This window comes from Humulus lupulus, chromosome 7 (assembly GCF_963169125.1).
Source record: "Humulus lupulus chromosome 7, drHumLupu1.1, whole genome shotgun sequence".
Lineage (NCBI taxonomy): Eukaryota > Viridiplantae > Streptophyta > Magnoliopsida > Rosales > Cannabaceae > Humulus > Humulus lupulus.
The window spans coordinates 137,919,537-137,928,476 of record NC_084799.1 but is presented as its reverse complement, the minus strand read 5'-3'; positions in this window follow the sequence as shown (position 1 = coordinate 137,928,476).

Below are 8,940 nucleotides of genomic sequence, written 5' to 3'. Positions count from 1 at the left end.
CACTATAATATGGATATTTGACATGAGTACTTCTAGTGAACTTTGTTATCCTCGTTTCCTGCCGTGGGCCCGGGACCGCGATCCAGGCCCACTAGCTGGCCAATTAAGGTTGGGCCAGTCCGGGCCCATAGCAAGGAGTATGATGGATATCGACAGCCCAATTCTGGGTTAGGCTGGAAGGCGTCCGGGGGAGTATTGTTCGGGACGATCATCCGAGAGACAGTACAACTGGCTGGGGGTAACAGTTGGGATCGGTGCGAACGATCTCGAATCCTGGTAAATGATCCAGGCTCCTGGTGGATGATCTGGGCTCGCGGTAAATAGAGAGGGACATAGGTAAACGAACCCGGGTCAGGTCCCCAAGGTTGGCAGGGAAAAGCATCCGTGACCCGGACTCCGCCCCATGAACCGTGGGAATTGTCCCCACGTTTGACCTGCGAAAAAGGCCACCTCGGGATTGTACGCCACTGGTTCAGACTTGTGCCACCACTGCTCTGACCGATCTTGTCCCCTAAATCTGTCTCATAACTCGAGATGCCCAGACCAAAAGCTCCAATTTGTCGGATGATAGATACGGTTTGGGTTGGCCCAATGGGCTCGAGTTAGCGTTTTTCTTTTGTGTTTTGATTCTTCTGTATTGGGCTTCCGATAAAGAAGCCAACAGTATTTATACCTTTATTGGGCCCGGGTCAGCCCGGCCCACACCCAGTGCACCTGTGAACCTATAAATACATGTAACAGAGCACTGGGGAAGGGACTTTTGGGAGCATATATACAGTTACTCTGCTAAAACTTAGAGGAAACTCCATTGTTATAGATTTTCTAAGCTCTAATACAACGGTCTCGTGGACTAAGGCTCATTAACGCCCCAACCACGTAAAAATCTTGCTTACAACTTCTAAACCCTTTTCTCTTTAAGCTCTCTTATCTTTTATTATTATAGTTTCCAAGAACCTCGGTAAACATTTTGGTGCTTTCATTGAGAGCCTGAGAAAGCTAGTGTTGGTGTCAAACCTCTACCACAATGGTGAATACAAGACACACCACTTTCGACCCTACTAACCCAAAACAGGGCAATGGAGAGCCACTGCCCACCCAACCTCTTCCTCAAAGTCCACCTGAGGACACCCCTCATCAGACGTCCCACCCGGACGAGTCACAGGACCACGAAGGTGGAACATAGTACGAGGAGGACTATTACGAGGAAGAGGAGGGGAATGAGGAGGAGTACCACGACGAAGATGAGGATCCTGAGATCCCAGGAGGAGTGGACCCCAACAAAGAGGATCTGGAGGTGACTAGATTGAGGCAGCAAGTCCTGGACCAAGAAGCCAGGATTGCTGAGCAGGCGGAAGCATCTCGGAGGATGCAAGAGTCCCTCTAAGCCTTGTAGGCTTTCATAGACGCGCAGGGCCCGGCATCCAATCCCTTAGCTGGCCCGCCTACGGGAGCGCAACAGCCCGCTCCGCAAGCCAGAACCAGAGCCCCTGAAGATGTGAGGTCAACCCCTCCTCCAGGGCAGGCTCTTGAGCCAAGCCCAGGAAACCCGGACTGAGAGAAAAAGAAGGCCGAGGCAAACACCCAAGGGAAAAATCCCCTCGTCCAAAGAGCCGGGCCCCGTCCCCGGCCGCTCCCTAGGAAAGAAAAGGTGCGCCCCGTCCCAGGATAGGGCCACCCGACCAATCCGTAGGGGACGCGGTCGCCGGGTACTAGGCCCCGGTATGCCCCAGGGCAAGCTGGACGGGAAAGGTCTTTGCATCCCAGCGCTTCAGTGAACAAAAATCACCAGGAACGCCCGCACAACGAGGAACACTACGCCCTTAGTTATGGGGATGACACGTCCCTGGTGGACCTGCGCGAGGGGCTGAATGCTCGGAAAGAGCGGGCCCGTAAAGAAAAGATCTGCCCCCAAGGTGGTGACCTTAGGAACAACATCAACGACAGGAGGAACAAGAGAGTTCCCTTGGAGGGTGGCATGGCTAGGCAGCTCATGGAGCAGCTGGCCGCCTTGAAAAAAGTCATGGACCGCTTGGTCCGCAAACAGGAAGGAGCGGACACCGACTCCGATGAGGAGGAAAAAGAGCCCTGTGTGAAGCACATCCTGGACGTTGTGCTCCCCAAGGGGCTCAAGATGCCGAGTCTCACTGCCTATACTGTGAACATCGACCCTAGGGATCATCTGTCCCGGTTCAAGATGACGAAAAGTGCCTCTCTTTTTTTATCACTCTAAACGGTCCTGCCGAGGAGTGGTGGAAGAGACTCATGCCAGGATCCATCCAATCTTGGTCAGGGCTACAGTCGGCGTTTCGCAAGCAGTTTGTGGCCGCCATGAGAATGGACATGCAAATCAATGCCCTCACCAACCTTAAACAGCTCCCTGCAGAGACACTGAGGGCCTACATCCAACGTTTCACCAAAGAGGCCTCCAAGACCAAGGTGGACGATGGGCAACGCCTGGTGGCATTGCAATCCGGGATCCGGGCCAGGTCCCCCCTCTGGGATGACATGCAGGGTAGCAAGGTGGCTACCTAAGAGGAATTCATAAGGAGGGCCCAAGGCTTCATCAACTGGGAGGAGGCTCAGATCTAGGCGTTCGGGTTGCCGCCGGGGCCTCAGCCCAATGCCCAGGCCTTCTCGGGGTACTGGGTTCAGTTCCCGGCACAACCCTACGTCACTCCCCCAATTGCCCCAGGTTCGGCATCCACGCCCGGGGTTACCTACACCACGCCTAGAGTGTACGGTCCTGCCTCTTCCGGATACGCCTCGGTCCAGTCCGCCCTTTTTTCATGGTATGGAGCCGCACCAGTCGGGTACAGCGCCACCCCCGTCGGGGCCTAGCAGTCCCAGGCAGGGGGAACTGAGGCAAGTGCAACCCCCTCCCGGGGTAAGAGGTCCGGCAAGGGCCAAAATCGGTCTGAGCCGGCTAAGAAAGGCAAGAGGGGCTACGAGCCCCAGTATTCAGAATACAACAATTTGGTGGACACTAGGGAGAACATCTTCCTGGCCACAGAAAGGGCGGTTCACTACCGGAAGCCTACCCCCATGTTCAAAGGTGGGAGGAATCCAAGAGATACCAACAAATGGTGCGCTTACCATAAGGATGTGGCGCACACGAATAAAGAGTGCCAGCAGCTCAAGGATGAGATCGAGAATCTGATAAAGCTGGGGCATCTCCACCAGTGGGTCAGGATGCCCGTAGGAGTCCCGGGCCTGTTAGCAGTTCCCGGACAACCCGCGATCCCGGGTGCGCCCGAAGCATATCCGCCTCACGGAGGATATGCACATGGCCCGACGGCACAGACACCTCAGGGGGTCCCCGTTGCGCAATCACCCAGACCTGGAATGCCTTATCCATCCGGGACGGTACCCCCCGCATAGACGGACATGTGGCCACCATTTCGAGCGGGCCTCACCTGGGAGGGCCATCCAGGAATGATAAAAAACGCTACCTTATCGAGCTCGACCACGATCAGGAGGTGTGCGCTCTGGTCTAGACCCCGGCTCAGCGCCCGAAGCTGATGAACCTCCCTATCACCTTCATGGAGGACGACGCCCGTAACGTCCATTTCCCGCACCATGACCCTCTGGTCGTAGATGACCAGATCACCAATAAGCTGGTGTCCCGGGTGCTGGTGGACGACGGAAGGTCCGTCAACATCTTGTTCAAGCCCGCCTTTGCCGCGATTGGCTTGACCGAAGTCGATCTGGCATCATGCCTAACCCAGATCTACAGATTCAATGGGGATGCGATACTTCCCATGGGAAAAATCCAGTTGCCCGTAACATTGGGGAGCGAGTTGCAGCACTCGTTCAAGTTCTGCACGTTCCTAGTAGTGGATTGCCCCACTGCTTACAACGTCATTTTCGGCCGGCCCGCACTAGTTGAGTTGGGGCGATCACATCCATCTGTCATCTTTGCATGAAATTCCCTTGCAATAACGGAGGGGTGGGAACAGTCCGGGGAGATCAGAAGAGGGCCCAAAAATGTTACCACGTGTCCTCCCGACCAATCTACATGGTCCGGGAGGAACCCTTCGAGGAAGTCATCGGCCCGGTTCCTCCTTTTTCGGCTGGAAGAGTGGTGCGGGAGGAGGACGAGTTGGACCCGAGGATAGGAGATGACCGCGTCCTGGAGCCCATGGACGAGATTGAGGAGGTGTGCATTAGTGACACCGATCAAACCAGGATAGTCCAAGTCGAGAAAAACCTGCCGGCAGAGGTCCGAGCCGCCATAATCGCCCAAGTAAAGGAGAACCAGGATATTCTAGCCTGGTCTCATGCAAATATGACGAGGATCGACCGTAACATCATTTGCCATGCATTGAATATCGACCCAGGCGCGACCCCGGTTCGGCAGAAACAAAGGCCCTTGGGGACGGAGAGGGTCGAGGCCCTCAAGCTGGAAGTAGAAAAGCTGTCATCGATCAACTTCATCCGCGAAGCTGTATACCCCGTGTGGCTAGCCAATCCCGTTCTAGTACCGAAGCCAAACGGGGCATGGAGGACATGCATCAATTTCACGTATCTCAACAAGGCTTGCCCTAAGGATTGCTTCCTGCTTCCCCGGATCGATTAGATGGTGGATGCGACGTCCGGGTACAAGATCTTAAGCTTCATGGACGCTTACTACGGCTACAATCAGATTTCTATGCATGTAGAAGACCAGGAGCATACCAGTTTCCAAACCGACAAGGGGATATACTGCTACATTGTCATGCCCTTCGGGCTCAAAAACGCCGGGGCCACCTATCAGAGGCTCATTAACCGGATGTTCCGGGCCCAGGTGGGGCGAAACATGGAAGTCTACATTGATGACATGCTGGTCAAATCCAAGACCTCCGGGAAACATTCGGACGACCTGGCCGGGGCCTTCGTGGTCATTCGAAAGTATGGGATGAAGCTGAATCCAAAGAAATGCACTTTCGATGTGGCCTCCAGGAAGTTCTTGGGTTTCATAGTGAGCTTCCAGGGGATAGAAGCCAATTTGGACAAGATCAAGGCACTGATTGATATGCCCTCTCCCCGGAAGCATAAAGACGTGCAAAGTCTGACCGGCGGATAGCCACCCTAAGCCGTTTCGTCTCTAAGGCCACAGACAAGTGCATCCTGTTCTTCAATGTTCTTCGGGGAAGCCAACGTTTCGAATGGTCAGTCGAGTGCGAAGAGGCTTTTCAAAATCTGAAAGAGCACCTGGCCCGAGCACCGATATTGGCGAAACCAATGGACGAAGAGCCTCTATATCTCTATTTGGCAGTGACCGAGCACGCGATCAGTGCCACACTAGTGCGGGAGGAGGAAAAAGCCCAACTCCCGATATACTACGTGAGTAAAAGGTTGTTGGGGGTTGAGTCATGGTTCCACTGATTGAAAAGTTGACATTTTGTCTGCTGATGGCGTCCTGGAAACTCCGGCCTTACTTCCAGGCCCACACCATAAAAGTTCTGACCAACCACCCCTTGCGGCAAGTGTTGCAGAAACCCGAGTCGTCAGGGAGACTCTTAAAGTGGGCCATGGAACTAAGTCAATTCAATATAGCCTACGTTCCTAGAGTCTCAGTCAAGGGGCAAGCCCTAGCCGACTTCATTGTGGAATGTTCCGGGATCACCCTGGGGGACGATCCCATGGCCCTGCGGTGCCCGTATGGAAGGTGTTCGTGGATGGGGCCTCGAATGAGAATGGAGCAGGGGCCGGAATCATCCTAGTTTCGCCGCAAGGACACCAGTTACAAAACGCCCTGCGTTTCCATTTCAAGGCATCGAACAACGAGGCCAAGCACGAGGCCATGCTAGCCAGGTTACGTTTGGCCCGGGAGGTAGGGGCCACAAACCTGGAGATCTACAGCGATTCCCAGCTGGTTGTCAGGCAAGTCTCGGGAGAATATCAAACCAAAGGGGAGATAATGGCAGCTTATGTCACTCAGGTGAGAGAAATGCTGCAAGCGTTCAAGAGGCACTCCATCTGCCAGATCCATTGGGAGCAAAATGTATTCATAGACACACTAGCAAAATTAGCCACCGATGCCGAAGTGGAGCTGTCCGGGCTGGTCCCCGATAACCATCTCCCTATGTCAAGCATTCGAGTCTCCGTGATCAACGCCATTGACTACTCCACATCCTGGATGGGACCCCTTATCCACTATCTGACAACCGGTGGGGTACCAGGAGACAAGGCCGCAGCCAGGAAGCTTCAGTACCAGGTCCACAAATACGTCATGATGGACGGAAAACTCTACCACAGGGGGTTGTCCATGCCATACCTCAGGTGCGTGTCTGGGACCGAACTGAGCGCAATCATGCATGAAGTGCACGAAGGCTTCTGCAGAGACCACATAGCCGGACTCAGTCTATCCAAAAAGATCCTGCGCCAAGGTTATTTCTGGCCAACCATGAAGAAAGACTGTATTGACTACGTCCGCAAGTGCGAGCAGTGCCAAAGATACGCGAAGGTCCCGCGAGCCCCTCCAACAGAAATAACCCTGATGACTAGCCCCTGGCCTTTCGCGGTGTGGGGAATCGATCTAGTAGGATCGCTCCCGACCGGGAAGGGAGGGGTGAAGTACGCCATCGTGGTCGTCGACTACTATACCAAGTGGGTTGAGGCAGAGCCCATGAATACAATCACCTCGAAGAAGGCCCTAGATTTCCTCATCAACAATATTGTCTGTCGGTACAGATTGTATCCGATAACAGGAAGCATCCACTTCACAGATTTCTATGCAAGACATGGTATCGTCAAAAGTTTCTCCGCGGTCACCAGGCCCCAAGAAAACGGGCAGGCAGAGGCCGTCAACAAAATCTTGAAAGGGACGTTAAAAAAAAAAAAAAAACTCCAAGCCTATAAAAGCAAGTGGCCCGAAGAGTTGCCCCGCGTGTTGTGGGCTTACTGGACCACCGAAAGGACATCTATCGGGCACACTCCATACTCCATGGTCTACGGATGCAAAGCCGTCATCCCTGTCGAGATGACTGTCCTGTCTCACCGAAGAGACATGTACGATCCTGCCCAAAACCACGCCTTACTCTAAGAGTCCTTAGATCTCATCGAGGAGATCCGGGAGGAGTCACAAGTGCAGCTGAAGATGTACCAAGGAAAGATCGCCCGACATTTCAACTCTAAAGTAAAAAGCCGAAGGTTCGAAACCGAGAAGAGTCTTCCCCGCTACCCAAGATCTGGGAGTAGGGGTCCTGGGCCCAAATTGGGAAGGAGTGTATGAAGTCCAACACAAAGCCCTGGAACGTACCGTTTAAAGCAGCTCAATGGCACGGAAGTCCCAAGAGCCTGGAACGCGGAACATCTCTGTAAATACTATCAGTAGTCAGGAGAACATGTTCCATTTTTATATTTTCATTGTAAATAATGTACGCCTCAGGGCGATCCCTTGAATAATAAAAATGGCCTGTACAAAACGCCATAAAGAAATGTTATCAGACAATGAAAATTCTACTCAAGTGACCCCAGACAAGTATCCTTTCACTTGGGGGGTGTCCCCGGTATGAACAAATACCTGGTGGGGCGCAAGGCTCAGGCCTAGTCCCGACCCAGACTGGCAAGGTCTGGGGGCTACAAACCCCAAAGGACCGAGCCTCAGGCTGGTCCCGCCCTAGACGAATGCTGTCCGGGGGTATTATAAAAGGATCGAGCCTCAGACTGGTCCCGCCCCGGACAAACGATGTCCGGGGGTACAATAAAAGGGACCAAGCCTCAGGCTGGTCCTGCCCCAGACGAACAATGTCTAGGGGTACAAATAAAAGGACCAAGCCTCATGCTGGTCTCACCCGGACGAACGATGTCCGTATAATAAAAGGACCAAGCCTCAGGCTGGTCCCGCCCCAGACGAATGATGTCCGGGGGTATAATAAAAGGCACCAACCCTCAGGCTGGTGTCCCACCCCGGACGAACGATGTCCAGGGGTACAAATAAAAGGACCGAGCCTCAGGCTGGTCCCGCCCCGGACGAACGATGTTTAGGGGTTTAATAAAAAAGACCAAGCTCAGGCTGGTCCCGCCCCGGACGAACGATGTCCGGGGGTATAATAAAAAGGACCAAGCCTCAGGCTTGTCCCGCCCCGAAAGAATGATGTCCGGGGGTATAATAAAAAGGATCAAGCCTCAGACTGGTCCTGCCCCAGACGAACGATGTCCAGGGGTATAATAAAAAGGACCAAGCCTCAGGCTGGTCCCGCCCCGGATGAAAGATTTTTGAATTAAGGACTGGATGGGTAGATTCAGTAATGACTATCAACTCCCTAATGGCCCTGGCCGTTGGGTCCTGGATAACAGGATTAAAGTGAATTGATAAGTTAAAGTCAGGAATAGTCTAGTCCAGGCCGTTGGAACCGGGACCAAATGCTCAAATCATTCATGCACGATGGTAAAAAAGAGAGCAACAAAAAAAAATTGGATAAAACACAAAAAACTGTCTTGAACGCGTACACGTCCGCAAAAATATTACAAAATAGAAGGAGTAAAAAATGATGAAGATCCGGGTCTAGGCTTCGCCGGGCCCTGATCCCCCCAGGACGTCTCCGTCCGCCTCTTCGTCATCCAGGAGCTCTGCGTCAGCTTTCTCCTTGGCCTCAAACTCGGCTATCTTCGAGTCAGGGCTAGGATAAAGCAGGAGGTTTATGCTCTTGTCCTTGCGTCAGGCCATGTAGATGGCCTCCTCGAAGGTGACGCCCAGCAGGTCATCCGCCTGCTCTTTTCCGTGGCAGGTTCCCTCATGCGCCTCCACCTCCTTGTGAAGCAAGTTGTCCAGCTCGTGGATCCGGGCCTCTAAACCTTCGACCCTCTCCCGGTCCTAGATGGACTGGGTCGCGACCGCCTCCTGTGCGGCCTTTACCCGGAGAAGCTCTGCCACCAGAAGGGCTATCTTTTCATCAGCCTCGGATTTTTTCCGGGACATGGCCTCTTCGAGCCGAAGAGTGGCCCGATCGAACTCCA